A 9,070-nucleotide genomic window follows, 5' to 3' on the forward strand; every position below is an offset into this window, starting at 1 on the left:
AAAAAAGAGCAGATCATATTCCTATGTGGTCTGGAAAGAATTTGATTTTTCCAGAATTTTAAACAATTCTGCCAGATGAGAGCTTCAGGAGTATAATGATCCCACTTGTCGCAATTTTAGGCATACATCTATTACTCTTAAGTGATAACTGATAACTCTTAAAATCAGCTTACCTAGAGGATAACTGGTACTGATTGATGGACTGTGGAGGCAACCAAGTTTCACTTATGAGAAGAACAGATATCATTATGTCATTCCATTATGATCGCCCTCCCCCATTTTAAAATAAAATATCCAAAGAAAAAGAGACAAGGATTATAAATAATTATGGTAGAAGGAGCCATCCATTATTTTCAGAAGTTCCTGGTCTGGATGGATTAACAGACTAGACAAACATAAATGACTCTATGTATTGAATAACACAATTGTTGTACCAGTTTTATGTTATAGTTGTTAAAGTACAAGTGATGAACTCAGACAGTCCAGTTCAAAATCTTGTTCTGCCATGCTCTAGCTATGTGGTTCTGGACAAGTGTTTAAGCTCTTTAAGCATCAATTTTCTCATCTGTTTAATGGGGAAAAGAGTACACATGTTAAATTTTTTTTTTTTTTTTTTTTGGTGAGGATTAAATGAGCTAATGCTCATGCAAAGTGCTTAGTACATAATAAGTGCTCAACTAATGTAAGTTATTTTGGCTAGATGTAAGCTCATGGATAACAGAGCCCTTAATTAATAAAGCGGCTGAGGGTAGAGCGGTGATCTCAGTCAGGTGGCATAGGTCAAGGAGCACATCCTGTAGAAGAGAAGAGAAAATTTGACTTTGTTTTTGAAGTGCCAGTGAATATTCATTGATGAAGAAAGGAGAAGGAATATTTCAGGCACTGGAGCTGGCATGCAACTAAAAACAGACATGCTTGTGAGACTGCATAAATCATGCTGATTGGAGTTTGGAAATAGATTTACTTGGCCAGAGGTAGATTTGTACAGGAAAGCAAGAAAGGATGGAGTTGATTACATAAATGGCCAGATGTATGTTAGCTTACATTTAAAAAATCTCTTTGGCAATAGAGAGCTTTTGTATCTTTAAACAAAAGAATAAGATTATAAAACAAATATTTGTCAAAGTGATTTCAGCAGCAGTTTCTGGGTTGGGTAGGGAGACAATGGCATCTATGAAGGGTGTTGATAATCCAGGTACTGCCGACGTAGTTCCAGGAAATGTCCACGGAATTGGAAAGCAAGAGTGTAATTCCGAGAGGTAGTTTGTATGCAGGAATAATACAGATTGGTAATAGACTCAAGGTGGGAACTCAAATAGAGTAGTTGATAATAATACTTTAACTTATTACCTTATCTGCTTACCTGTTATATAAATAGAACCTCCCATTTCACCACATAACATTCATGCTGGAAATGGAGGGAGAGACACAATTTGTTTAAAAACTTCATCAGGGATTCTACAATGATGATATCAAAGTTCCAGATTTTGGTTGCTCCAAAGGAACCTTGTTATTGAGGGACTGGAGGGAGATAAATTACTCTGCATGAGCAAATTACATATGTGTGTATATATTTATTAAAATATATATTTTGCTCCTGATTAAGTTGTTTTAGGAGGGGGATGTGAGAAAGGCAGAGGAGACAGAGAATAGCCAAAAATTTTAATGAATGGAGATGTCATATATTACATGTGAGTTTTTGTGTAGTGCTGTTTTATATATATATAGTCTGTCTCAATTTACGACATATACATATTCAGTATTCCCAGCCACTCAGACACCAATGTCATGCCACCAGGGGTGAGTGTTTTAATTTGTGTGTTTGTAAATTATGGAGGTTGATGTAGTGTGGAGGATAACTTAGGCTTAGGAAGGAAAGATGATCCTTAGACTGAACTAACTGTGCAGAGACTGGAGCTGGGAGGGAGAGGTGTTCATGATAATATAATTCTGGGAATCTGCAGAAATCCCGGGGATGACATGAGTTTCCTGCAAGTCATTTGATGTGGACTTCAGCTTGTTACTGTGACTTTCAGGGACAAACTGACAGGCTGAATTTTTATAGGGATAAAGTCATCTTTACATTCTTACTTTTGTAGGGATAAGCGGTGCCTAAATATGTCTGCTGCTTTTAGTATTATGTGCCCAAAGAGCCCCTTCCAATCTCCTCTTTGGCTAAGCTGCTCTCAATGGCTTCCTGATGCTGCTGCCCAGAAAGGTGCCTCAGAGGAGTTAATTTGCCAGCCAGACTGGTTTGGCTCCTCTCAGCCTTTTCACAGACACTGAAACATCGCGCTGTGCATGCCTGTGTCCTTCTGACTTATCCTAAGGACGGAAAGTCTCCTTCTCCCACTCATTTGTCAATAAAGATGGTAGTTAGAGATGATTTTTTTTTATTATTGTACTTTAAGTTTTAGGGTACATGTGCACAATGTGCAGGTTTGTTACATATGTATCCATGTGCCATGTTGGTGTGCTGCACCCATTAACTCGTCATTTAGCATTAGGTGTATAGAGATGATCTTTTTACGTCAGAGTAACATTTAGAAATTTTACATACTTAACATCTGCACCCAGAATTGCTGGGAAGATCTGAGGCACTAGATATTTTCTGCAAATGCTCCTTTACTTATGATGGGGTCACTTTCTGATAAACCTATCCTAAGTGGAAAATACTGAAAATTGAGACACACTAGACAAGGCTATAGTTCTGGCTGGCAACCCTGGGCAAGTTATTTCTCCTCTCGAAGCTTCTAATGTTCAGCTGAAAGACATGGATAACCAAGCCCACCTTATACGGTCATTGTAAGTTTTAAAAGGGAGAACAAAGGCAAAGCCCTCATCATACAGGGCTTGATGCTCAACAATAAGGGAGGGATGTGGGCCCTGACTCTGAGACAGTGGTGGCAGCTTCCAGATTCACCTGGGTGGTGCACTGGTTCAGGCGGAGCACCAGACTGTTATGGACTGAATTGTATCTTCCAAAATTCATATGTTTAAGCTCTAATCCAATGTGACTGGTGTCCTCATAAGAAAAGGAAATATGAGCAGACAGAAAGACACCAGAGACTTACACACACACACGCACACACAAAAGGACATGAAGACGCAGGGAGAAGGTGGACATCTGCAAGCGAAGGAGACAGGTCTTAAGAGAAACCAAAGCTGCCAACACCCTAATTTTAGAATTCCAGCCTCCAGAACTGTGAGAAAATAAATTTCTGTTGTTTTTTTAAAAAGAGAAAATATTTTAAGTTGAATGTGTGTTCTTGACTTACAGTATTTTCAACTTATGATGGGTTTATTTGTACACACCCCCATTGTATGACATAGCTCCATACACCTGTACATTGAGGAGCATACTGAAAATATACCTGTTTCACATCATGATAAAGTTGAAAAATTGCTATCCACTTGGAGTCATCTCTTGGTCTTTATCTCATGTTTGTTCTTTTTTTTTTTTTGGTTATAATGCAATTCTTAAATTAAATGTCACAAAGCACAAGCCAAATAAATATGTCACCTGACTTTTTTGCTATTATTATTATACTTAAATATTTTTCTGCTTCATAGCAGAATATTTTGCTGTTGAAATGAAATGAGAAAGGATAGAATTGATTAGATAAATGACCAGATGTATGTTAGCTTACATAAAAAAATCTATTTGGCAATAGGGAGCTTTTTTGCCTTTAAACTAAAGAATGAAATTATAGAACAAATATTTGTGAAAGCGAAATGAGGGTTGTGGGTGGGAAGTTAGGTGAAAAGAAAATAGGGAGAATTGTGTAGGTATGTTGCTGGTAACAGGATTAGGAGCAGATCCCTTGGGCTGGAATCCCTGCTCTTCCACTTTCTAGCCGGTAACCTTAAATAAGTTAAACTCCCTACTTTTTAAACTCATGTAAAATGGAGTTCATAATAGTTCCTACCTCATAGGTATAAGATAATTCATGTAAAACTCCTAGAATAGTCCTTGATACCTAATGAGTGCTTGGTTAGCTATTTATTATTATGATGATTATTATAACATTATTATTTACAAGAAAAATCAATCAACTGAAAAAATCAATCTCATTATTTCATTGGTTTCATCTTGTTTTTGACTCAAAGTGACACTTTTTTATTTGATTATTTATGATAGTCAATACATTTGCTTTCATATGACTTATGGCTCTGTTCAAATGCAAATTCATATTTAAAAGCCTAAACATTTGATACAAGTATAGATATGCCAAGAATGTTCTGTTGAACTTGCAGAAAGCACCAAAAAATAGAACCTCTTTAATAATTTCAGCATGATTAGAAAGAATGTAGTCTCCCTAAGTGGGACTACTGTGAAGGAGATAACATTCATTTGAAAATGTAGGTTCTGTTTGTTTGTTCACAACAAATTCATTCATAATACTGTAATAGAAAAATGGCTCTCCAAAGATGTTCACATCTTAATTCCCGGAACCTGTGAACTGTTAAATTACGTGGCAAGGAGGAATTAAAGTTGCTAATCGGCTGACTTTGAGACGGGTAGATTATCCTGGATTATCTAGGTGGGCTTAATGTAATCGTAGGCTCCTTATAGGTTAAAGATGGAAGGAGAGTCAGTGTCAGAGTGGTGCAGTGTGTGAAGTTTATCCACCCATTGCTGGCTTTAAAGATGAGAGGGGCCCAGGAGCTAAATTTGTGGGCAGCCTCCAGAAGCTAGAAAGGTAAGGAAACAGATTTTCCTCTAGAAAGAACCTCTAGAGCCTCCAGGAAGAACACAGCTCTGCTGCCACCTTGACTTTAGCCAATGAGATCCATTTCAGACTTCTGATTTCCTGAACTGTTAAATAATGAATCTGTGTTGTTTTAAGCCACCACGTTTTTGGTAATTTGTTATAGCAGCAACAGGAAACTAATACAATGTCTTACTTTGTCATGTTTCATACCATGGGTTAAGTTTAAAACTATAGTTTTTTTGTTTGTGTTTTTTAAAAAATTTTATTATTATTATACTTTAAGTTTTAGGGTACATGTGCACAACGTGCAGGTTTGTTACATATGTATACATGTGCCATGTTGGTGTGCTGCACCCATTAACTCGTCATTTAGCATTAGGTATATCTCCTAATGCTATCTCTCCCCCCTCCCCCTACCCCACAACAGTCCCCGGTGTGTGATGTTCCCCTTGCTGTGTCCATGTGTTCTCATTGTTAGGATACTCGGAAGTAGGATAAAGATCACTTTCAGAAAGGAGTACACCAAAAAAATTCCCACCCAAAGTGTCAATGTCACTAAAGGAATATTCTCTGCTATTTAAGTGGAAAAGTGATTTCCCTTTCCATTTCGTCAGGCAGAGATTATTATACATTTTGAAGCACATGTTGGAGCTTGGAAGAAGAATGAAGGGTAAATAAGGGTCTTGTGCTATGGACAAAGCAAATTATGGAAGAGAATCTTACCTTGGGCAGAATGGCTGTGTTTGTGGAAAGTTTGAAGAGATTAAACTGATGAAACTTCTATTTATAGAACTATTCTGATTGTTTCTGTTTTCCCCAGGCTACTGGAGGTAAATACATATGCTATTCATTGACGAATATGTTTTATTTTTCTGTCAAAATATATGTGATAGAGTATCTGCAACTTTTGCATATATTAAAGCTACAAAGAGAACAAAGGGACAACTTAAAAAGATGATAGTGTGTAAGTTGGCATGAGCTAAGGAAGTTTATGTGCTAAAATGATTATTTGGCAGCATAATTTTGTGAAAGGGGGCATGACATATATAGGACATGCAAGATGAAGCTCAAAACTGAAAGGAGCATATTCTCAAAATGGATCACAGGGAAGGATTCAAACAAGAGAATCTCAATAGAATTATTACAGCCAAAAGAGGCAAAGAAAATGAAGAGGCTAGCTGAGCTAATTCTAACTGAAGGAATTAAAAGGAATAAGCATGCTCATTTATAATTTTATCATGGAAAAATAAATACAAGTGGGAGAATGGCCCATCAATAAATGAGGAGGGAGGAGAAATCAATGTTAGTTGTAAAATGTCTGAGCTATTGAACTGCTGTTTTCAAGTCAGTCTTTATAAAGAAATAGGGGTCTAGATAATTAGGAAGTAATTAAGGACCAACCGATTTTCAGGCACTATTGATGATAAATAAGTAAATAATTACCACTTGCATTAACAAAATGTGTGCGTATGTAGAAGAAATGCATTCTATATAAATGTCCTCGTTTTGATGGTAATTATTGTACCACTTGTTTAACTAGCCAATGGGTGGGGAAAAATAACCCACCTCCAGACATGCACAATTAAATAGATGCAATGATTTGGCCAGAGGAAAAAGACCAAGGTATGAGCTTTTCAGGCTGAAATTAAAATAATCTGCTATCAGCTTATCTAAACAAATTAAATAACAAAACACACACAGCAAACAATGCTACAGTAAAATAATTTAGTCTGGAGTTGCCAGGTGTGGGATTAGGAACTGTACAATGCAAAGTATCTTTCTTAGTTGTCCAGTGAGCCTGGACCACCCAAAAGACTGATTTTACAATTTTTACAAGTGCCACATAACTGGGAGATTTACATCTCTCAGAACTAAAATTTTATGGAAAATTGTAAACTTTCCAGTTTGTGCTACATAATGTGGACCTAGGTATGAGCTGGCTATATAGTCTGAATTGGATAAACATGTCTCCTACACTTTTTAAACATGGATGAATTGATGCAAGAATGGAGGTTTGTTTTTTTTTTTTTTTTTTGGTAATTCAGAGGTAGTACAGAGTGGCAAAGAACAAAAGATTTTCAGTCAGACAGACCTAGTTCAGAATCTTGCCTCAAACTCATGCAATGAGCACATGGACAAATGCTTTAACCTTTTTGAGGGATGGTAATTATATTTACTACATATACTAGTATGAAGATAAAGTGAAATCGTAGATATACAGTTCTTGGCACAAAGAAGATAATAAATAAAACTTATTATCATAATAATATGGTAGAGTTAAGTATAACATGTGATATAAATGCTTGCTCAGAAGCTAGAGAATCCAGAATCTATTTTTGTTTTAATTTTGAATGACATAGAACTTGTGAGATTGGTACTTGATAAATGGTAGCTATTAATGATATTTATTATTTAGCCCTGTTACCTTAGAAAAATTATAGTCTCATTTGACCTCATTTTCCACCTACATTAGGATTAACCTATTTTTTGGCAGCATTTTGGTATTCTGAGCATTATTGGAGCACATGGTTCCTGAAGGCATTTGAGTTTACTTGGAGAGGTAAAACTAATATATAGGAAACAACTGGAGGTAATAGTGGGTCTAACTTACCACAAGTACTCCAGGAGTTCAGAGAGCAGAGAGGGTAGGGCATTGTAGTAACAGAAGGTATGGCAAGGACAAAGTGGTGCTTACTCTGGGCCTTGAGGATTATTTAAGATTTGTACGGATGAAGAGATGATGATGAAGAGGCTGGAATGGTTTTTGGGTGGGAAACCAGCCTAAGCTGGTGTGAAAGTAGAAATGAATGCATCTAGTGATTACATCTCTGAAACATGGGGCATGTGATCTGGTATAAGATACGAGGATTGCATCAGAATATTTGAAATTGGGCTATTGGTCCACATATGAGGAGCAGTTAATAGATGTTGACTAGAAGGGAGTGTTAAAGTTGGATAAATAACTGGAGGACAAAGCAGAAAGCTGCTATCACTTGCAATAACTGCCTTTCTAAGGGTGTTGTGGCTTTAGATGAAATGAGATATTTGAATCCCTAAAGCAGTTTTCTTTTTGTGGGAGCTCTACAACCATCCATAGAAATTTCACTTTTCTTGTCTGAGTCCTCCACTAGTCTATGAGTCTCTTAAGGTAGGAAACAGGTTTCGTTTTTTTCCATATATGAGCACTTAACACGGTACCTGTCACATAATAACAAATGTGAAATATTTGTGGCATGAATGAAAGTTTCTGTATAGTTATAAACATGAAATAACGTTTTATTTTTCTTGTGCTCTGTCGCAGAGGCTGGAGTGCAGTGGCACAATGTTGGCTCACTGCAACCTCTGCCTCTGGGGTTCAAGCAACTCTCCTGCCTCAGCCTTCCAAGTAGCTGGGACTACAGGTGCGTTGCCACCATGCCCGGCTTATGTTTTGTATTTTTAGTAGAGATGGGATTTCACCGTGTTGGCCAGGTTGGTCTCGAACTCCTAACCTCAAACAATCTGCCTGCCTCAGCCTCCCAAAGTGCTGGGATTACAGGTGTGAGCCACTGCGCCTGGCCAAAGTAGCATTTAATATTTGTGTTTTATTACATTTACTTTAGTTTTACATTTTATCTACTTCTAAAAGTTTTTACAGTGGCTTGCACATTGAAATAGAATATCTGCTAAGAAACAGGTCATATTTCAGAAAGATAAAATTCCCCTCCTTTTAGGCACCAAGGCCAAACAGATTATAATATTCAGGGAAGACAATTTGGATTTGGTTTCTGGCAGCTGTAACATAAAGAGAATCATATGTGCTTTCCTTTTCTGATATGCAGTCTACAACATTTAAGTACAGAGAAAGAGTTTTCTCTGGAAACAAACTTGAGGAGGAAGTGATCACATGGGACCTTGTAATATTTCAATTAAACATTCCTATATAGGGAAGTATGTTCAATTAGATGTGAGTGAGCATAAAATAGGCTCTAGAGAGAATTTGGCACTGAAACCAACCCCATTTCTTCTGGCTTTCCAGATGGTTCAGGGATGAAATTTACCTCATTGTTGTAGTTGTTGTTGTTGTTGTTCTTAAATTTTGGAACTGCTGTGCATCTGGAAAAAATAACCAGGAATTCAATTGTTTAAAAAGTAAAGATATTTAGGTACAGATAAAGAATGGGGCTCACTTAAATGATTTTTCTTTGAAACATGGTAACATGGTAAATAACCTAGAGAATAGCATTAAACACTTTGCAGAATCGTGGGTTATAAATCTGTAACAACACTTTGATTAATTTGGAATCTTCATGAGCAGAGATGAAGAAAATAGTCCTTGAGTTGATTTCCACATTATGCTGATTTTGTGATCATCT

General features: G+C 36.8%; 1 long non-coding RNA gene across 1 annotated transcript; it reads right to left on the reverse strand.

Annotated features, from left to right (window-relative positions):
• Positions 1–741: 741 nt before the first annotated feature.
• Positions 742–8,812, reverse strand: LOC131382509 (uncharacterized). The gene is made up of 3 exons (XR_009212048.1): positions 8,756–8,812; positions 1,364–1,408; positions 742–794 (listed from the first exon to the last, which is right to left on the reverse strand). It is a non-coding gene; the product is annotated as an uncharacterized LOC131382509 (long non-coding RNA).
• Positions 8,813–9,070: the final 258 nt, after the last annotated feature.

Source organism: Hylobates moloch, unplaced genomic scaffold (genome assembly GCF_009828535.3).
Source record: "Hylobates moloch isolate HMO894 unplaced genomic scaffold, HMol_V3 SCAFFOLD_35, whole genome shotgun sequence".
Lineage (NCBI taxonomy): Eukaryota > Metazoa > Chordata > Mammalia > Primates > Hylobatidae > Hylobates > Hylobates moloch.